The sequence below is a fragment of the Alosa pseudoharengus genome, unplaced genomic scaffold (assembly GCF_046254945.1).
Source record: "Alosa pseudoharengus isolate Yale_2024_CS ecotype anadromous, Long Island Sound unplaced genomic scaffold, YU_APseudo_1.1 YU_APseudo_1.1_scf_18, whole genome shotgun sequence".
NCBI classification, from domain to species: domain Eukaryota; kingdom Metazoa; phylum Chordata; class Actinopteri; order Clupeiformes; family Clupeidae; genus Alosa; species Alosa pseudoharengus.
Genome location: NW_027468650.1, coordinates 14,084,816 through 14,108,311, shown reverse-complemented (window position 1 = coordinate 14,108,311; position 23,496 = coordinate 14,084,816).

Sequence of the window (23,496 nt, the reverse complement as noted above, 5' to 3'; positions counted from 1 at the left end):
TCAAATAATGAGGTAACATACCAAGTAAAGTTTTAGAAATAAAAATCAAGCAATGTTGCTCTCTTCTTGTAGGTAATGAAGGCAAACCTTTTCATATAAAACACAGTGATGAGTTCTAAACCCATCACCGTATGTATGTAGATAATCACCATAATCCATAACAGATAAAAACATGGACTGAACAAGTTGTTTTCTACAATTTAAAGTAAAACAAGCTCTGTTCTGGTAAAGAAAGGATAATTTACATTTCAGTTTTCTAATTAGCTCGGAGATGTGATACTTAAAAGACAACAAATTATTTATCCAAATGCCCAAATATTTATAATTTAAAACTCTTTCAATTGGAGTTCCATTTAAGGTTAAAATAGCACCATCAGGTGAAGGAGGAGACAACAACCTAGAAAATAAGATATACTTTGTCTTTCTAGGATTAAGTAACAGTTTAAGATCAATAAAAGCATGTTCAATAATATTCCAATCAGATTGCAGATTTGTAAAAAATCAGATTGCAGATTTGTGTTCTTCTTTGATGATGGTAGGACGAGAATTGGCCCATTATAAAATTATAAAATTGCCACTGTCAGTCATGCCTGCTGGGACCAAGTAGGCTATTTGTTATGCCCACACAGCAGATTAACAGGTCAAAATGAGTTCCATATATAAGCCTAGATATAATCTCATAAAAAATAAACCTTAAACTTACTTATGCATTTAAAATGTGCACTCTCTCTGCCACTGTACTGAATATGAATAAATTAATTAATTAATATTAACCAGTGTATACCAATGACCAGTATATACTGTACATTGTACTCATACATTGTACTATATTTGCAGCCTTTAGCAGTTTTAGTGGTTAACCCTTTACCATTCGTCAATGCAAAAATCAGTATTGATGATGCAAATGCTGCTTCTTTGCATTGAAAACAAGAAATTGAAAAAGGTGCACTTTTGCTGCAGTGTATCTCGGGAGGTACCTGCATATCTACAGCAAAAAGAACCCTTTTGCTGAGTTTTTATGCTATTAACTGTTTTTCATTGTCAGTTCAAAAATGGTAAAAAAAATATGAGATTAATATTGGCTGTATTGTAAAAATGTTATTGTAATACTGTACTGCATTTCCATAATTTCCATATGAATACATAGGCAATTGTTAGGAGTACATTGGTTCAAAGTTTCTTTGTGAGAGTTCCTTTAATTCAATTGCTGACAATTAGCACTATACTTTTTTTCATTGAGCACACTCAAAATTAGCATCCAAATGCATGTTCTAATGTGAATTAGTGCAAATATATAATGAATGAATCTCATCTCAAACAAATACAGTTCAACTATCATCATCAATTTTATCATTCATAATCATCATTCCATAAAATTGGCCCTAGCCACTAGTCAAATGCTGGCAAAATGTGAAAGTGGCTGGCAATCATATTTATCCACATATTGCTAATAATATATATATATTTTTTTTTTGCTGTATCACAGAAAGGACATGATGAAGAGTGAAGCTCTCATGATGGACATGATGAAGAGTGAAGCTCTCATGATGGACATGATGAAGAGTGAAGCTCTCATGATGGACATGTCTAAAAAGTTCTTGTTTGCTGTGTCTTAGTTTTCAGTATGGAATGCATTCCAATACAATCACTTAAAAAGTGTTTCTGTTGTTTGTATGTTCATAAGATACTTGCATGTAACATTCATCAAGGACCCCACCTACGCAAAAGAAGGAGAACAACTAAACTGAGGCTTTCTTCTCTGATGATGCTATGAATAGAATTGGCCCATAATGAACTCCATTAAACTGACAGTCATGCCTGCTGGGACCAAATCAGCAGTATTTGATACGCCCATCCAGCAGATTAACAGGTCTGAGTTAACAGATTTCCATATATAGATAAAATCTCAGACAATAATACGGTATACACTCGCTCTGCCTAATACATGCACATAACTTGAAATGCCACTAAATCAGTACAACGTACTAGCTGGGACAAGTGGCATATATACAGTCAACCCCCACCCTCTAGACATGTGTGAGCACACACGCACGCACGCTCACACACACACACACAGACACAGACACAGCATAACACTCAGCCATACACAAACTTTATGTTGAAATGTCACAGGTTTTAAAAAGATGTGAAATTCCCTCCCCAACAGTCAGCTTTTTTCAGCCTGAATAAGATGCAACTTCTGTCTCCAATTCAAGCTGATAATAAGCACTGTCATTCAATACCACAGCCACATGTATTTAGCATTATCTGTAAAAATTAAGAACTTACATCATCTTCAAGATCTTGAATAATGCTAATGCTGGTGAAAACCATGGTCATCAGCTGATGTTAGACAAATGTGTGTAGGCCGATGGCTCTTTATGTTTTACTTTCGACAGTTATTGTTAAGTAATTGCTAAATTATTCCCATCTTTCTCTTTTAAATCCAAATGTGTCTGTTTAAAGATAAGAATTGCAAATTAAAAGGAAGTCAACTGTAAACATACATTACAGTGGCGATAATAAACGACTATGACAGAAATGTAAAAAAAAATATTGAATGAATTGAATTCTCATCCATTTGTCTAGCTAATTCAAATAAAGAAGAAAGTAACCTTGACTTACAACTTTTATCTAGGCTACTAACCTTGAGATAGTGACCATCCCTGAGCAAACAATGATGTTCAGGTTGTGTCCCTTACCTTCTGATGATCTCTGTTATGGAGGAGTGCCTTGTGATGGGCTGCAACAGACAGAAATAGCAAACCATTATAATACATCATACATCTTTTAAAACACATTAATATTCAATACAATATTAATGTCCTGTATTAAAGCACCTGGTCATTGCAGTCTTGTCAAGTTGCTGGATGCTGTTTATATGTATGTAGCCAACGGAGATGCGCTTAGACTGGACTGAAACACAAGGGTCTTTGGAATGTCTCTGACATCCTTCCCAAGACTGACATCACCTACTGTTTCTCAGAGGAGCAAGTATGGGGGGGTGGGGCATTCTCACGTCTCCCGTTACTACTGAGGCCAAGGAGAGGTTACAGCTCCCTGACCTCTCGCTAGCTTGAGGAATCTGGTCATACAAAAGGAGCATCCTACATAGAGAAGTGAAAAATGGAAGTAGGGCTCTGTGATGAACATAACTATTTATTTAACCCAGAGGATAAAGAATTTGAAAACAATGCTGGACTAGCCATGACATTAGCAGTTCTTGGTCATTTCTGCCAAAGTGAGACACAGAGGGGGAGGTCCATGCATATTTAAATGAGCATTTCATCATGCACAAGGGCAACCGTGGCCTACTGGTTAGTGCTTCGGACTTGTAACTGGAGGGTTGCCGGTTCGAACCCCGACCAGTAGGCATGGCTAAAGTGCACTTGAGCAAGGCACCTAACCCATGACTGCTCCCCGAGCGACGCTGTAGTTGCAGGCAACTCACTGTGCCTGGATTAGTGTGTGCTTCACCTCACTGTGTGCTGAGTGTGTTTCACTAATTCACAGATTGGGATAAATGCAGAGACCAAATTTCCCTCACGGGATCAAAAGAGTATATATATTTTTGGGGGCAGCCGTGGCCTATTGGTTAGTGCTTCGGACATGTAACCGGAGGGTTGCCGGTTCGAACCCCGACGATTAGGCACGGCTGAAGTGCCCTTGAGCAAGGCACCTAACCCCTCACTGCTCCCCGAGCTCCGCTGTTGTTGCAGGCAGCTCACTGTGCCGGGATTAGTGTGTGCTTCACCTCACTGTGTGCTCACTGTGTTTCACTAATTCACGGATTGGGATAAATGCAGGGACCAAATTTCCCTCACGGGATCAAAACAGTATATACTGTATACTTACTTATACTTAATACAGGCAAATTTTGCAGAATTATGGTGCTGAAATGCATGCACTATTTTTGACCATTTCTGAACTGTGAAACTCATGAACCATGCTTTGTGGTTGTGAACTTATTGCAGTATCATCATAACTATACCACTTGTATGTATGGTTAAAATTATGACGCACAAAATAGTTAAGGCAACAGCAAAAATATCTCCATAGATATAAATAAGCAAGTAATTTATTAAAAGTGCAGCATTTTGGTGCATTTAAACATTGAAAAGGGGTCAAAGGTCATGGGTATTTGTGGGTTCTCACAAAAGGAAACCATGAAACAAACCTAATTTAATAAAAAAGAATGCTTAGTGCACCACCTTGAACAGAGTAGACACTGATCTGTTATTTTGATTATAGCCATGCCATATAACTTAAGGTTGTTAGCAACCAAAATGTACAATTACCACATGATTACCACTGCTCTGTCCCTCTTCCATGGGTTAGTCTGTGAGTTCATGTGGATATGGATAGAGAAACAAGCTTAGACAAGTAAACTATACAATGCATTCAGAGTCCAGAAACCTCCCGGTGGGCTTGAGCAGTGTGTCACAGGAGTAGGGTTGGGTATCGTTTGAATTTGAACGATTCCGATTCCAATTCCGATTTCTTATTTCGATTCCGGTTCCTAACGATTCTCGATTCCGATTTTTTTGAAGAGGCAGGGTCATAAAAAGTTTAGGATATTTTAAATGAGCTAGCTAATCAACTGTCTTTCTCAGGGAATCTGCACATTTTCCAAGTGCAAATTTAAGCAGTGTGTCATAGGAGTCTGTGTAGCCACCTGCCACAGAAAGTCCTTCCGTGCCAATAATATTCATCCTCCCAGAGAAGATGTTGTGACGTCCTCCCGGTAGTAGTGGAAATTGTTCAAGGACTTTCGACAGCTGAGACAGGTCCCCATGGTCACAACGGCCAGCTACCCCATGTTCTAAATGCTTTCAGTAGTATGCAAGATGATATTTTTTGTATACTGGATGCATTTACATTTATTTCTGTTATCAGCAACCTGTCATTTGTGATCTTAACATTTGATGTAGACACTAGGCTTTGCATTTGTAAGCAATCAAATAAAAACTAGATGTACCGCATAGCGATACAAAATATGACCGCCGCTAAGTCATGTACATCCATTCCACGAAAATAAATCATAAAAATGAATTTGTCTTCTTCTCCATCCCCCACTCTTGAAACTTTTGTGTATGCTTGTTTGGAATGTGTGTTTGCGGGCCGCACACAAAGTAGCCTACTGGCGCTGCAAAGGTGAATAGATTTGTAGCACTTGCCAAAAAAATTGTAGCATTGTTATAAAACCTTTAAAATATCTAAACAATCACAAGTAGTGCAGTTCATCACAGTCCATCCATTGCAAATGGACTGATGAAAGGTACACCTGTAGGCTACATTGTATTTGGGAAAAGCAGAAGGTAGCAGCATAATGTATTTATTTATTTATTATTAAACAAAACAATCCCTGTCAGTTCCATGCAGTTTTCAACAGCTATCAAGAAGAGAGGTCATGTCATGGATTTTTGTGAATGTTTCTTCTTCTACATATGCATAAGTTTAGTCATCTAGTTAATATGATATTCAGCTTTATTGTCAATGCACAAATTAAATAGCAGTAGTCTAAAACAAAATGGCGTTTTACCCAGTGGTGCAAATAACTGACATGTCCAAAAGGGCCTTCATGAAATGTGTTGCTAGACTGTTCATACACATTTTAACGGGCCAAGTTGAAGAGCTACTGTCCGTTATTGTTTGTGCAAATAATATGCTGATTCATGTTCCCTTGCATTTTGCAACTATGAGGTCCATGGTTAGTCTGGCTTTTGCCAGACCAAGCTCAATCTTTTAACAAATCGAAAAGGAATCGCCGGCAGAGTTCACCCAGCCTAGTCCATTGTAGGCGCCCGATAGAAATATTGTTTAATTTTGCAATTGAGATATCCACGCACTGGCGCCCCCCCCCTGCGACGTGTTCGCCCCCGGTTTCAGAGCTATTCTAAACGCAAAAACGCATAGAGGGAGTTATGACAATACCGTGACTGTTAACAAACTATAAGCTATATAAGGTAGGCCCTATGCATTTGGTAGACACACGCATTTGATTAGTTTCACACACTCACACGCCACACCCCCGATTTCTCACGCTGAAGTGTCAACCAGGTCGGTCAGATGCCTGAAAAATGAGTTTAGCCTATCTATAGATCTACCTGTTGAGCCACGGTTATGCTTTCAGAGACGGTGAGAGGGTTCAAGAGCACCCCCTGTCTGTGGAATTTGCTAAATTTTCTGTCATTTGCGATGCTACTTCAGAAGCCATCCCAGGCGCATTCCCCCCGCATTTCCCCGGCTTCAGGTATGCTTTGAGTATTATTGAGAAGTGTCAACCTGGTAGGTCAAATACCTGGCAGATGAGGTTCAACTAAACTAAACCTATACATATGATATCACACATCATGTGAACGTGCGGAATCTAAGCTTTCCAATGATACTAGCGCCAAGTTGCTGTGATAAATGGTACGCGAGAAAATTAACATTGAACCGACGTGCCATTTAGGCTAATCATATTTGCATTTTGCACACAGTGCACACCCATTACTCTCGGTTTAATATTTCACTAACCCTTCACACAACACGTGGCAAACCCTATTTCACAAAAAAACAGCAAACCGTACCGAATACGAGGATATAAAGCATGCCTCTGTGTAATAAGTGGTTCCTGAGTAATCTGGTTTTGAAATTGCAGCACATTTCTACATAGCCTCATTGGGGCGAAATTATAATGTATTCTAATGTAAACTATTTGTCTATTTGTATAGGCCTACATACATTTTTGTGAATTGCTCAGCCATAGATTATCCCACAATCCCATTACAGATAAATGAATATATTTATATTGGCATGCTTCCTAGTGACATTAATGCAAAAATATGAAGAAAATCAAATAACGAGACACAAATATTGATATAAAGCCTGACATAAGCCATATGCAAACATTCACATCATGCAGATATGGGTACATCCTGAAAAAGGAATAGCATGTAGGCTATAGGCTATGGCCATTACAATGACCAATATATTATCTTAAATAAACTAGCTGAATAACACAGGTGACCACTTCTGCATAATTTCATGGAATGGAAGTGCTGAAATGTACACACATTTTTGAACATTTCTGAACTGTGAAATGTAGCATATGTTTTTGTGGTTGTGAACTTATTGCAATATCACCATAACTATTCCACCTGTGTGTGCATGGTTATAATTCTGAAGTGCAAAATAGCTTAGGCTACAGCATAAATATTTCCATAAAAATAAGCAAGTCTGACCTCTGAATTTATTTTGAAAGTGCACCTGATTGATGCATTTAAAAGTTAGAAAAAACAAAACATTTCTTAAATTCTTACAAAACACCCACCCACTTTTTAAAATTGTTAGTTTGGACCCCCCCACTTTTGCCGTGCGAAATACCAGTGCTGTTTTCAGCATCTGTTAAGTGCTTCATTGTCATTTTCATTAGATTCTCCCATTTGCGCGTAAATCGCTCATAAACTTTTTTTTTTTGTTACACGCATTCTCCCATTCCGCTTCTGTCACACACACACAGTGACAAGCGCCAAATCCCCCGCAGTGTTGAAGAGATCAGTCGTCCCCCTCACTTTTGATAAGGTAAAAAGCCTTATAGGTATGCCAAATAAATAATAACCTATAGTTTTACGCTAGGCTATGTAAAACTCCCCATTAACAGCATCACGTCACTAACCACAGCTTAGACTGCACAATCTCTATTCACTCTGTTGGATATCTGAAGCCAGTTTGTCTACTTAGATACTGTAAATCCTCAAATTATGGCCGGGGTCTTAAGACAAAGTACAGGCCTTTAGGTGCAGTATTGTATTCGATGTAGTTTGATATTTAATTTACTTTTGGACTGTTTGATTAAATTGTTAAATGTTGGGACTGATGTGCACTGAAATCTGGGGAGGTATTTGATGATCACTATTACGTTCCATGTAGTTGAAAGAGTGTCGGGATTTCAAACAAACCATCCGCTTTCATGCGTTCATTGAACGTCCGCGGTGCTGTAATGGAAACCTTATTGCGTAGCCAAGTAGCCTATTGAGTTATTTTTAAATTATGCATGATTTACTTTTTATTAATTTCGTAGGCTGGCTTTATTTTGTTATATAGAAGTATCTGAATAACCTGTTAAAATGTACCAGAATTCAGGAAATTGCATCTAGTCCAAAAAAACAATTCTGGGGGAGGACCCTCCTACCCCCCGCTGAAATGTCCCACCCACTTTCACAATGCCTCCGACGCCCATGGTCCTAGTAGTAGGCTAGATCCCTTTGATACCAATGTTCATTTAACTCTGGGACCCTGGTCCCAGGGATGGATTACTGCACGGGCCTTCCCGGCCCAGACCCAGGGGCCCAAGGTGTCAGGGGGCCCTGAAGCCCAAGCCTTTGCATGGAATCATTGCCTAAATATCAACACATCAGGATGTAGGCTATGAATCTGATTGAATTTAGTATTAACAAATTAACGCTTTAAAATTAACACAAATTAACACATTAAACAAATAAAAAAAAATCTGGGGGAGTACCCCCAACCCCCCCTTCCACATATGCGACAATTAGTGGGGAGCCCTTAATACATCTGGGCCCAGGGGCCCGAAAGTTCATAATCCGTCCATGCCTGGTCCCTACACCTGAGAACCACTGATGTACGTTTTTTCTACTGTACGGTATAATGCTGAATGAGCCAAACAAAAATTTACGCAGCAAAATTTTGGTTGGCCACACCAAATCTCACTCCAAGGTTTTTTGAAAAGTTGGCAGCCCTGCCTATGCTAGGCCTATTACACAACATAAATTGTCACTAGGCTATGCTGGCGACCCAAATAAAATCTCCTTTGGGAACCAATGGCTTACAGTATCAAGCGGACTTAAGCTGCCACCTCTTGGCGAAAAGTTAATAGTTTTGCATATCAGTAGTAATACATTTCACGCAGCTGTGTGAATCACGGAAAGCAACACTTCTAAATGGAACCCTGGAACCCAACCCACTGTACAGTAGCTCAAGGTCTATGGCTAAAGCAGCCATAATGAAAGCGTTATCATTGTTTGGATACTTCACACACACGTGTTTTTTAATCGCATAGACTACTACCAAGCTGGAATCAAAGCACATCGACTCCCCTCTCACACCCTAAACACGCACTTCGAACAAACAAAAAACGTCTCAGTCACGGTATAGCCATAGGCAAAACTGTATTGGACCGGTGTAACGTTGGTACTAAATCATCCATCGCAAAGAATGATTTTTGTAGCACGTGCAACAAATATGTGTAGGTACAGCCCTGCCCTGGATACATCTCTCAACGTGCGCTCTAAAACATTTGGTTTAAATGGAGATGTAGATCACGGGTGCGTTAATAAATCTACATTGCGGCGAGTTGACACAAATTATTCACTTTGACGAATTTATGTAGTTTCAGTCCTAGTTACTTTACTTTGAGCCATGCTCTTCCTTACTTGAATCACCTTTGAAAATAGAGGATTGAAGTAGCCTATATGGGTGTTTGGGAATGAACGTTGACTCAGATGCTTTTTGAGACTTTGAGCTAAATGTCCCAGCCCGGTGTTTAGGATGCATCATCAGGTTATCTTTCAGGTAGCCTATATTTTCCATTAGAAAACCATCACGTAGCGAACGTGTTGTGGCTAACTCACTTAGCTCCTGTTAGTAGCCTAGGTTATGGTTATAAGCAAATGAGATGACAGTCAAAAGATGCAATTAGTGCTGTTATCAATTTTCTTGGTAGCCTATAACCGCATTTATGGTTTTCTACAAATACATCAATAATCAAATTGGCCTCCATCACTTAACCAATGCTAACGGTAACATTATTTTACCTACTCTAGGCTATTGATATAACTTAAGATTAACGTAGCCTACCTGCAGTAAAAACCAAGCATGTCCGATAAACATTCGCAGATTTATTTCGGCTTCAAGAAGAAATGGGAATTACATGTCATGCAGAAATCATCCTACCCTTATTAGACGTTCTCTGCGGTAAACTACAGTCTTGTCCTTGTAGGAAGCGTAGTGTCTTTCCAACCCACTTTAGATTAACCCTTTAGGCGCCAGAGGTTTTTTTTCGAAACGTTCGATTTTGACATCTTCATTTCAAAAGGCTATATCTTAAAAGTGATAAGAGATAGAGACTTTCTGTAAATTAGAGAAATATTAAGGATGACCCATAGTTTATGTAGGGATTAAATGTTTATATCTAATTTGCATATTATGACGTCATATGGTGGCGGCCATCTTGGATTATAGAATTTTCATGAAAAGTCGCATGTTTGAATGATAAAATGCACCACTTCTTTCCCCCCAAAATGTCCCTCACCTTCTGTATGCTATATTGCACAATACTGAATGCTCAGGTAAATACTAAGTAGTAAACAAACTATGTAAATCATTACTAATAAATGGCAGAAACAAACCAAATGCATGTAGCGGTAGGCGCCTTTTGCTGTAGACATTTTCCATTTACTACATACAGTAGGCACTCTGATTCCATGTATGAGGCACATTTATAATATTCAGATGACACACAAACACAAGTAGACAAGACCTGTTTAGTTCAAAAGCTCACTTGCCACGGCAAGGCACAGATCAGGAGTGAGATGACGAGACAAGACAAGAGACAACGTTAGTATTTGTTTTCTTTTTGTTGATGTTTTTTTCTTTTTTTTTTTTCTTAGCTGACAAAGACACACACATCACAAGGACATGAACACACAAAAAAGAACACATATATGTCCTAAATGGTCAGGGAAATAGATAATCAACAGTGTAAATCATTACTACGGAGCCCTCCGGGTGACATGGGGAAAAAAAACATGGGGAAAAAAAAAAAAAAAAAAAAAGTAATGGGGAAAAAAAACATGAAGAAGAAAAAAAAAACGATGCACTTTTGCGGGATCTCATTGCGGGATCTCGCAAAGTTTTGCGGGATCTCGCAAAGTTTTCTTCCTACTTGACCCCAATAGTCCCACAAACCACTACCGCCAGATGGCAATCGTATCATGATAGCCTACTATGATTGCTCTATCACTGTTGCGTGTTGTGGGTTTTCTGGACACATTACATAGGCCTATGACACGGGAGGGAGAGGGAGACACCTGCGTGCAGACACGCACACACTTAACAGGCGCGTAGCAAGCGTGGGGGATGTGGGTGTTATAACGTACACAGTTTTGCTGGAACACGATTCTATCCCCCACACCTTTTGTCAGAATAAATTGAAAGTAAAATATGGAAATAAACGCTCCTGTAAAGAGTTGGAACCGTATCTATAACGCACACACAGAGACACAAATAGGTCTGTTGATTTGATTGAACGGTCTTTCAAGGCTATGCTGCTGCTTGGGTCTGCATTGTAACGTCTGCAGTGAGCAGATTTCAGATAGAATTGAAATGATAATTGTCACCGCATTATGCTAATTTAGTAAACCAAAATTCACTGTCTGACTGACAGTTTTTGTCACAATGCAGGGAGTCAAAGTGAAAGCGGGGTGCGTGCACCAAGGCACCTGTTTCTGCAGGAAAACCTTTGGCTACTGTTCTCAGAGCATTATGCTTTCTCTGCATATGATCTGCAGCTTTTCTCAAACTATGGGCCTCCTAAACAATTAACCTACTACTGCTCTACGTAGCCGCGAAATTAAGTTATGCCCGGTGCTTCACACGTCTGCTCATTTGCAGCATACTTATTCATTTGGTGTCATCAACTATGTAGACATAGCCCAGTCAGCACACATACAGTACGTCTCCAAGACGCTTGGAAAGGAACAGCTTAATTACATCGCGTTCCATTTAGAACGTCTTATTTGATCTGATCTTACAAACGGCGGCGTCAAGACACATTTGAGTTCTACATCGGAGATAGAACGCTTATGATCGCTCATGCAATGTGTGCGTCCCTGCAGCAAGTGAAACTGGAGGTAACGTGGGCTAGAAGCAACAATAGTTTAAACAACAACGTGGCTTCCTGTAACTATCAATGGAAAAATGCATAGAAACTGCTAATCATAATCTTTAAATTGACATTAATTAAGCTGGCTATATGCAACACAATTTATATATATTCCCTTTGCATATGTTTGGGTAGACTTCAAACGTTTTTGAATTTGAGCTTACAGTTCTGTGTCTTTTACATTTATTTAATAGGTATTAGTGATACCTCGAAATTAGGCTGCTGTCTGTTAGGTAATTTATTGTAACCTGCTGTGTGTGCGTGTCTGCACGCAGGTGTCTCCCTCTCCCTCCCGTGTCATAGGCCTATGTAATGTGTCCAGAAAACCCACAACACGCAACAGTGATAGAGCAATCATAGTATCATGATACGATTGCCATCTGGCGGTAGTGGTTTGTGGGCCTATTGGGGTCAAGTAGGAAGCCCAGCAAGTTCCAAAAGTAGAAAAAAAACTTTTTGAGAGATCTCGCAAAACTTTGCGAGATCTCGCAAAACTTTGCGAGATCCCGCAATGAGATCCCGCAAAAGTGCATCGTTTTTTTTTCTTCTTCATGTTTTTTTTCCCCATTACTTTTTTTTTTTTTTTTTTTTAACCCATGTTTTTTTCCCCCCATGTCACCCGGAGGGCTCCGTACATTACTAATAAATGGCTGACAATTTTTTTTTTTATGTAGCAGGCCTTTTGCTGTAGAGATAATGACTATCCATATCAATATCCTATCCATACAGGGCCGGCATTCCCATCATCTTGTGATAGACTATACATGGCCTAATGGCTCTCCTGCCCCGTGTCACCACCTTTGCTCCTGTTGCAAGCAGCATGGCCAGATCTGCCTCGCGCTCGCGTCGAGTGGAGAGAATTTGCGCAGCTCGGACTAGGCCTACTGTCATTCTCATTGCGACTCCCCACACTGCCTCTACGTTCCCCCCTAACTGTCCTATGAGCACTTCGACCTCGTCTAACATACCCAGTGGCATTAGACAAAGGCTCCACCACGTTACTGTCGCCGCGATTGCGGAGAGGCACACGTTCAGAAGACAGAAGCTAGCGCTATGGACATTAGGCTACCTCCAGCCTCGTTCACCACACCCTGCTAACTTCCCGATGAACACTCCGAACCCGTGAAACATTATTCCCACCAGTGACATTGGGCAAACAATTCAACGTTTGTGCTTGGTGTAAGCTAAACTATGGAGTAAACTCTCACTTTGTCCAGCTGCATCATTGCAAGGTAGGGACGCATCTGAAGCCTCACTAAACGAATCACCGTCATTTTCTGAAGGCAGATATTCCCCTTCAGAATCAGGGTCCGCGAATAGAAGACCCAACACTTCATTTCAGGTAAAGTTTTTTAATGCCATTAGACGATAATCTAATGCAAATACTCGCTGACGTTGACAATATCGCTCTGACAAAGTGGTTCACACGCACACTAGCTCCGGTATTTCACGCACTGATTCAATGCGCTGTAGCTAGAAGGTTTTGTTTAAAGCATGCACTTTTTTCAGTTTTTACGTTTTATTCAGTACCGCATCTTGTCGACTAAAGTCGCCCGTGGCGCCTAGAGGGTTAACTTCCAACAAAATTACATCTCACTGCAACGATGTGCAATCTGGTGGACAAACGACTATGTGACGCCAATACTGGAAATGCAGCCAAATTATTATGATGAATATTTGGTTTTCCTTTAATCCTACTGAATTTGTAATTATGTATCGGCCGTTGTAATTGCCGATACTGATGGTATGTGCCTACCTGTGTGTGTGTGTGTGCGTGTGTATGTGTGCACCACTATCTACAGGCCAATGAGTGTACAGTCACTAAATGTACACATAACTTAATTTTTTTAGACCCCCCCATGGATGAAATTCTACGAAACTTGACATACCCCCAGAGAATGTCAGGTTAATCATACACATAAAATGTGGTGCAGTTCTGAACATCTTAACTGAAGAGAGGGGCGATTAAAGCAGAATGATATTGCATTTTCATTTTTTACCGGGGGGGGGGGGGTGCAAATCACAAATGAGTGATTATGAGCTAGGTTGATGTGGGCCCTTGAGACCAACATACCATAAAAATGTCTTCATCCTCGGTGCCACGGTTCAGGTAGTTATTTAGGAAAAACTGCATTTTTTGGGTTTCGGGGGGCACAGCGCGGTGGGGGAGTGGCCCCCGGGGACCAAACGAAATTTTTCCGTAAAAGTCTAGTGGGGCTACATACCCACCAAATTTCATGTGCCCCGGTGGTTCGGTGTCCCGGGTATCGTTGACCAAAAATTCAGGAAGTAGATGACGGGGGGGAAAAAAGCAAAAAAAAACTTTGACAATCCCTATATGAACGCTTCGCTAGCTTCGCTAGCGGGGGTCATAATAAGTAGTTGTGTTGTTTTTAAGTGTACCAGTTCCTAATTAAATCTGAATTAAGTCTACGATTTTAGTTTGGCAATATTGCCTCATGTGTTTCAGTAATATTTGAATAACAGTAGCAACGGGTATGTGTGCATTCAGACCTCTGAGTCAAAAGAGCAGCTGCTGTACAAATTCATAAGTGTGGAAAGGTACATTAACAAGTGCTTCAAAGGCCATCTGAAATTAGGGTTATACAGGGTTATCTTTGTCCTCAAGGAAACAATGCAGTGCCAGTTAGATGGTGATAAGAACGTGACTGCGGGCGAACGGAACAATAGGGCGTCAATTTACAGTATCACTGTCCTCAGGTGACCTTGCTCTGATCTTTATGAAAAAGACAGCTGTGATTGTCTATTGGAGCAGCTTCCAAACTTGCAGAGATGTAAGGATATATGACCTGACTTTAGTTTGTTACTGGTCCCTATCAGATAATCATCTATGGCCATAAAAAAAGAAAAATCAGCATCAATTGTCCATATTTCATAATGTACTGTCTAAGAATGACAAAACCACAAAACCAGAGATCCAGATAAATTTATGTCTAATTAAACGGCATAGGCATCAAATAAATGAATAAATAAAACCTGCAGAATAGAGACCTCACTGGCTTCTAATCCAAAAGAACGCTACGAGTTTGATGTACTGAAAGGACAGCTGACCAGAGATAGCTTGGGTGATGTAGACAATAAAGATTCAACGCACTACAGGATGGCATTTCTTTACATGGTCAAGAAGGACCTAAAATAGAGCACAGGAATCGGAGTGGCATCTCACAATAGCAAACTCCAAAAAGGAAATGCTATTCCAACGAATTACCAGTGCATGAAAATGCAACAGAGGAGGCTTCTATAAGACTACAGGTGAAGCAGTGCTTCACCAAAAAAAAGTAAATAAAAATATAAATAAAAAATAAAAAACATTCTTCCAATAATCCCATTTTAAGTGATTTGAACCAGAAATACAGTCACTAAGACGAGCTGTTTTCCTGAAATTAATTCTGTGAGTGACAATAGCGCCACCGCCACCCACGGCGGAACAGAGAATTACAGTGAATCAGACTGCTTCACCAACTTTTCGTTTTGCTTCACTACCATCTTTTCCCATTGACTTCAATGTAAATCGAGTGAAACCCCAGGCGGCTCGTGGTTTTTTTCCGTTTCAATTGATCCTTATGGCAGATAAGTCCCACCCGTGAAGCAGTGACCGATAGGGTAGAATTGTGCACTTCCGTCACTTGAATATGATTGACACAACACTCTGGCCAGTCACCGCCTTCATTAGACAGCTATCGTGAACTGACTTTGACAGTGACGACTGACGAGAGCTTCATAATCAGCATATAACACATAAATAATTTGTTCAACACTAATTTCATAAGATACATCTGTATTTTTCTGTGAGTAGGTGAGGATTTTGTTGTTTATGGTTAGTGAATATCTGTGTTTTCTAACATAATTTGTTTAGCAAGAGCCGTATAAGCTAGGGGGGGTAGCTTGTTAGGAGGGTAGTGCTAGCTAGCTAGCTTGTCCTTCCCACCACCAAGCAGCGGTCAATTAGCTTTTTGCTAGTAGTTACTAGCAGTCGCTAGCTCCCGTGCAAGATGGATCCGACCAACGGTGATGATGGGAGGATGAACATCGTTGACTGCATCTTACAGGATTCTTTTCAGTCATTTTTATATGAGGACAAATTACGAGTGAAAGCAGAGGGCAGACCAAAACCTCCTGTGAAAATAACACAGCTCGTTGGTTCTACGGTAAGGAGAAACTTCAATTGCTCCATGTATGACAAGGTCAACTGGCTAACAGCGAGTTTACTGAAGAACCGCCTTTACTGCTGGCCCTGTATCATGTTTAAGACAGCTGCTGTGGGTGATGGCTGTTCAGCGTTTGCCAGAGACGGATTTTATGATTTGAGAAATCTTAGTCGATCGATTAAAATTCACGAGAAATCAAGGGATCACATCTGGGCTGCTGGCCAGTTAAGTCTCTTGGGCAGAGTGAGAATCGATGCACAAATCAATGAAGGTGTCCGTATCCAGCTAACACAGCACAATGAGAACGTGAGGAATAGTGTTAATTTTGTCACCTATTTTTAATTTAGTCTTAGTCTTGTGATGAAATGTCCTTTTTAGTCTTTGTCATATTTAGTCATTCAAATATCATTTTTGTTAGTCAAGTTTTAGTCGACTAAAGGTCTCGTCATTTTAGTCTAGTTTTAGTCAAAAGAAAACTAAAGATATCTTAGTCTTAGTCAGTTTTAGTCAACACATTTTAGTCTTTTTTTTATAACAAATTATTTCTGATTACCATTTGAGTCAAATAGTGTTTCACACATCTCAATTTTCCAACAATATTGTGTGTCCACAGGGCTACTCGTCTGTTATAATTACTCATTCTGATTTTTTGTCAGTCAGTATGTTTACATGCACAGGTAAGTCGAGGTAGCTCGGCTGGGATTTGACCATAGACAGTAAAAGATTTGACTGGACCACTGTCATATTCGTAGACCAGTGTTTCTCAAAGTGTGGTCCGGGGATCACTGGTGGTCCGCAAGCTATCCCAAGTGGTCCGTGAGCAGACGTGGTAAAATATAATATAGATGAGTTGTTTGCAATATTGAACCAACTTCTATGTAAAAACAGTTCTGCAACACTGTCTATGTAAGATATGCCAGTTTAAATCATACAGTATGAATCCGCACAATAAGCAAAGTGCAAAGACAATAAGCAAGGTGGTTCAGTGAGTGTCGACTAATTATAGGCTACTGTTGAAGTAGGTCTAATCTTTTTTTTTTTTTTTAGCTAGGGTTAGTTAAGTGGTCCTGAAACTGAAAAAGTTTGAGAAACACTGTCGTAGGCCAAAGTATTAATGTTTTACTCCGCCTCACTAGATGGCGATATGCGCCCAAACACAACACATTTCCCAAACAGACTCTCCATCTTAGCCATAGCTAACTTGCTAGCGAACTTTCCATATTAGCTTACTTGCTAGCAAACTTTGCATCATCAGTCTAACTAGTTAAATAGTTAACATTACATGATGAACATTTTCGTATGGACATTCTGGTGGATGTTAATTTGTATGAGAGAAGCTTCAACTTCTGGGTATGTAGCATTGTGGCATAAAGCTTAGGTAGTTAGTGTTCTTGTTCCATGTAGTTTCGTGTTGCAGCCACAGGGTTGCAGCAACAGCACGTAGACTAGCCTACAGGAAAGCTGTTGCGTATGAACTCATTCGGAATATTTTGAAAATGTAACAGCTAGATATTCTGTCTTCTCATTTTGTAGACGAAAATGAAGAGAGATTTTATCTTAGTTTTTATTTCATGCAAAACATTTAGTCTCGTCTTTTTTCGTCAACAATAATGCATCTTAAGATAGTCTTAGTCAGTGTTTCAGGACATTACTGGCGTCTCGTCATCGTCTCGTCTTAATCATGAAAAAAAAGGTCGTTGACGAACATATTTCCTCTCGTCTCGTCTGACGAAATTAACACTAGTGAGGAAGAACCATGAAGTTTTGCGAAGGTTGACTGATACAACCACGCTTTTGGGTCGCCAGGAGCTTGCTTTTAGAGGGCATGATGAAAGTGCAGATTCTGACAATAAAGGCAACTACAGAGAGTTTGCTGATGTGTTCGTCCCATTTAGAGTCATCTACTGTTTTTTCGGGAATGTCAAAGACGATTCAGAACGATCTCATTGAATCTGTTTCAGCTGTCATTCAAGACGAGATTAAACGCGAAATAGACAAAGCACCGTTTTTCTCGTGGCAGGTTGATGAGACTACTGATATTTCATGTAGTGCACAGCTGTCCATTATCGTGAGATTTGTTGATGTTGCTGAGGTGATCCAGGAACGTTTTCTCGGATTCTTTGACGTGTCAGATGGCAGAGATGCACAGTCTATTTTTAATTTTTTAGACCGTGAGATGGCAGTTTATGATTACAGAAACAAACTTGTTGGTCAAACGTATGATGGGGCAGCTGTCATGGCATCATCTCTTAATGGCTTACAGGCCAAAGTAAAAGCTGTTGCTCCATACGCGCAGTTTGTTCACTGTTATGCTCACCGGCTCAATCTTGTGCTCAGTCAAGGTGCACGTGTATCCAAGAGGCAAGAGTTTTCTTTGGTAATATTACTGGCTTCTCAACATTTTTCAGCAAGTCAACTAAGAGAATGATGTTTTTGGAGGAAAGTGATTGTCCCCGCCTTCCTAGGAATGCCCCTACCCGGTGGAACTTTTCGTCAAGAGTTGTTGGCACTGTTGCAAACAATTATGACAAATTACTTGACGTTTTTGACAGGATGGTTCAGAGTGGTGATGATGATGACACAATAAAGGGAGCAGATGGATTCCTCAAAGATTTGGAGGATTTTGAGTTTGTTTTCATGTTGCTGACATACAATCAGGTTCTGGCAGAAACAGATGTTGTTTTCAACATTTTACAACACAGAGCTGCAGATGTGGTTTTCTGCAAAGCACGGGTTAACGCTCTTCTGTCCTTTATCACAGAGAAGACTTCAGAGGTGTCATTTTGCGCCATCTACGAAAAGGCTGTCGATATGACCTATGATCCAGTACAGAATCCAAGGAAAAGACGCTGTGGTCCAGCTTTTCGAGATCCAAAAGAGCGTTACAAAGGAGTGTACATGGCTGTGTTGAACAAACTCATCGATCAAATCACAACTCGGTTTGCAAACATTGAGAACCAGGGTTTTCTTCAACTGCTCAATTCAGCTTCATTTCAAGAAATGTCAGATACCTTTCCAACTGAGGCATTCGACTGCTTTTTGAAGGGATATGGCCAGTTGTTTGATTCAGACAGATTAAAGGCAGAGTTGCAAGTTCTATATTCAGACAGGGATTTTCACACTGGAAAGAATAAACTTTGTGACTTCATTGCATTTTTCAAGCAGGGTGGGCTTGACAAAGTTATGACAGAGGTTTATAGGCTAATGTGCTTAATTGCTACGATAGGAGTGACATCTGCTGGTGTGGAGAGAAGTTTTTCATGTCTAAAACGTCTTAAAAATTACACACGTAATACCATAGGACAGGAGCGTCTGCGAAACTTGGCATTTGTTGCAATTGAAAGGAGAACGGTTAAATCCTTAGAAGGAACTCCCATCTGGTATGACAGAGTGATTGACCACTTCGCCAAGAAGACCAGGAGGGCAGAATTTAACTACAAGGTGAGAGATAAGTTAGGCATGTTTGCTTGTGGCCTAGCAAGGTGGTTACTTCACTTAAGCTTTTAAATGTTAAGTTAAAAATAAAAGGACAATATAACAATACAGCTCTGTGACCCACAACAATGTATTCATTGAAGTAAACATTACATTACCTCGTAAATAACCTCTATGTAACATCTTTACAATAACTTATGTATTTCCATATTTTGTAGTGATTTAACCCTGTCTGGAGGGAAGAACAGGAGAGAGAGGATACACAGAATGCAGTACAGCAGGAATTGGAGGTGAACAGTTTAGGGAAAGAAAAATGGTAGGCTGGATGTCTTTCCTTTCCAGTTATGTTTTCGAGGTAAGCTCAGAAGTTATTATCTGCCCTCCTGAAAAAAACATGCAGTTTGAGTGTGGATTTTTCTCCCTCTGCCTTTTTGTATTGTAGTTCAGTGTTAACTGTGCTTAGGTCGATGGTGGTTGGTTAGGGTTTTTATGGGTATTGGTTCAGTCCGCATCAACGGGACGGACCAACCTAACCAACCTAGACCATGCCTAGGCTGGTTAAGAGTATCTTGGATATTTCAATGTGGTAATATGCTGGCAGCATGAAGGGGAGTGTTATTTGCCATTGCATTTACGGGGCATGAGCAGTGGCATAAAAGACATGTTGCTGATAGGATCATAAAAGGCCACAGCAATGAAGAATTTTGTCCAATGAGTCTGGCCTAAGAGGACATTAACAATAGCTGAGGCTTGGTGGTGTGGTGGGCTCTTGTGTAGGTTAAGATGGAGTTAGAGTTAAGATTTTTCCTTAGCCTAGCATTTATTTTTCTGTGTATGTCCTTGTGATGTTTGTATGTCTTTGTCAACAATATGTCTAACAAAAGTATGCAAAAAAAAAAAAAAAAACCTTGTCTCTTGTCTAGTCCTGTCTTACTAACACCCCACTTGTGGCCTGTACCTTGACGTAGTGAGTGGGCTTTCAACGAAACAGGTCTTGCTTTCTCAGTTAAATAACCTGTGTAGCTCTGATTAATCTTACAGCTTATGTGTGTGTGTGTCATTTAGACCATACAATGTCAACATATGTGTTATACAATCAACCTCACTGACTTTTCTGTGAATAAAAGGTGTGTTAGGCGACCCAGAGGTGGGGGGTCAGGTGCGCGCGCGTTTCGGGGCGTCGGTCGACGGGGTTTGCTTCACCAAAAATTTTGACCACCAGCCGCCACTGAAATGCAAACATTGTTATGTAAAATATCATGCATAGTTAAAACAGATAATGCAGAGACGGTTACTAAGGTGTTGATAGGATAGACATTGTGGTTGCATAGTTTAGGGCTGCAGCTATCGATTCTTTTTGGAATCGAGTATTCTAGCGATTATTTCATCGATTAATCAAGTAATCAGATAAAAAATAATTTTGCGTTATTAAGTGCAATTTATTAAAATGCTCAACAAATGTCATCCTGTAAACTAGCCCTAGTCACTTTAAAGTAAATGAATCTGTTTTATGTAGATTTGTGCATCTGCAGCATTTACTAATACTACCAAATAACCTCCCTTACAAAAAAGAACTGCAGTTTTTAAAGTGTTCTACTACAATACAGTGCAGTACACCTTAGTATTTTCATGTCCAAAATACTGCATTTCTGCAGTAAACCTACAGTAGGCTATGCAGTACAATACAGTTTCCATTGTCCAGTTTTCAGTGTCCAAAATACTGTATTTCCTGCATAAGAACTGCAAATATTTCCTCAAAAACTGCAAAACTGCTTTGATACTCAGAAAACTGCAGTTTTGACACTTGAGGTAATGCAGTTATTTTGGGCTAAAATAATTGCCTGGGGTAGGCGATAGGCGAAGTAGTCTAACCTAACACAGGGTGTGTGCATGTGCGTGCGCACAAGAGAGAGAGGGAGAGAAAGACAAGATGAGTGTGTGTGATGAGTTTTTTTTGGCTCACTTGTAATTTTACATAAATTAGTTTACTACTTAAAATTTCCACAACTTTAAATAGTATCGACTAGAGATGCACCGATTGCAATTTTCTGGGCCGATACCGATTTCCGATTTTTCATAGAGTTTGACCTGCCGATACCGATTTTAGCCGATTCCGATTTCATTTCTTCTAACCATTTTACAGCACACACACAAATAGTTATTTTCTATATTTTCTTTGATAGAACATGTTAATATAGACATGTAATCAACTTATAAATAATGAAATGGCTGTTAAAAAAATGGAACCGGTGAGCAGACAGATTCTTCTTCAAGTCTAACTTCAGCTGCAGTATCAAATTATGGATTAAGTTAAGTTATGGAACACCCATTTTATTCTTCTCACATCCAATATCCAACTAAAGATATAAAAACAATTTTCATGATACATTTGAACATGCTACCATGTAACATATTTTCATATACATTGATGAATTTATGGGAGGGCGAGGGAAAAGTAGTAGTAGCCTAGGCTATCACGCAAACACAGGGGAGAAGTGCTAATAGCGATTAGGTGCGCCACCATATGAAAAGTGCACGTCTGTTTTGCGGTGAAAAAATCCTTCCGGTTAAATGCATCAATTAGGCTATAGAAACGTTCAGAGACGGCTGATTCAGTATTCAGAGCATCAGTTTTCTTCATTGTAGGCTACTATGTCAAAAGCAACTTTAACGTTTATTTGCCTTTCTAATAGGCTATCGTTTGTTCACTTTCACGACATCCATTTCTCAATCTGCTAGACTAGGGTATTTTAAGGCATAGCCCTAGTCTACGTGCAGTAAATAGTTTGAGTATTTTTTTTTAAGTGGAGTAGAACTACTAGGGCTACTGTATGTCGCTGCTTGTTGACATCTTATTATGTAGCCTATGATCGCTAAACTTTGATTATTTTTAATGTCCCAATCGGTTATCTCCGTTCAGCAGCGCTTGTGGTTCAGCTGTGGGGGCGGTGATGAGCGATGTTTACGTAGCCTAATGATTATGAAGTGACAGCTTAGTAAATTCCACACAGTACGTCAATGGCAAAGCACAGCGTTTGCTGCATAGAAAAACTCAGTAGCCTATCAGCGCTTTCTTTGTAGCTCTACATCCAGCCCTGAGTGTTGGCCTGGTTGCTAGCTTCTTCAAACTTTGCAAACTCAGCTGGATGTTGTTACAATTGCGGCGCACGAGTGTATTTGACCGGCATAAAATCGGCATGTCTCAGACTGACCGGCCGGTCGCCGGTCATGGCCGATCACGTGAAAATCGGCCGATTCCGGTCACCAGCCGATCTATCGGTGCATCTCTAGTATCGACTCACGACATTAGGCTACAACAGCTACAAATTTGAATTTCTTCTTGGGGATCAATAAAGTTAGTATCTATCTATCTATCTATCTATCCAAATACCGTACGTTCTAACTAGCTAATACTGTACATTTAATCAGCTAACATCAGTGTTTATATTGCCTTGTGTCCGCTACGCTTGGTGAGCTGCTTTCGGCTCAGATGTTGAATCATCGTTGATGTGATGTGCTAGCCTACACCAGTGCTGCTTTGCAGTGGACACATTGAACCTCTTCTTTTCTAAGTTTGAAATGATCCCAAAACTTTGGACATTCTCTGCCTTTTACGGATGGTTTCTTGGCTCTCTGTCATCTCGCCCACTTAATTCTGAAAGTTGTGTGCGCGTCAGTAATAACAGTCCGTGTGAAGCAATAATCCCTGAGCTGAGTAGGCCACATAACGCAAGTGATAGGAATTAATCGAAGCTTCAAAGCAGAGAATTTTCCTCGATCATTTTTTGTAATCAAATTATTCGAATTACTCGAGTAATCGTTTCAGCCCTAGCATAGTTTAATAAAAGTTGATTGTAGATAGTTTAAAAGTTGTTGATAGACTGATAGTTTAAACAGAGACTTTCTAATGTGGAGACACAGCACTCAAATAATCCTCCATAGAAA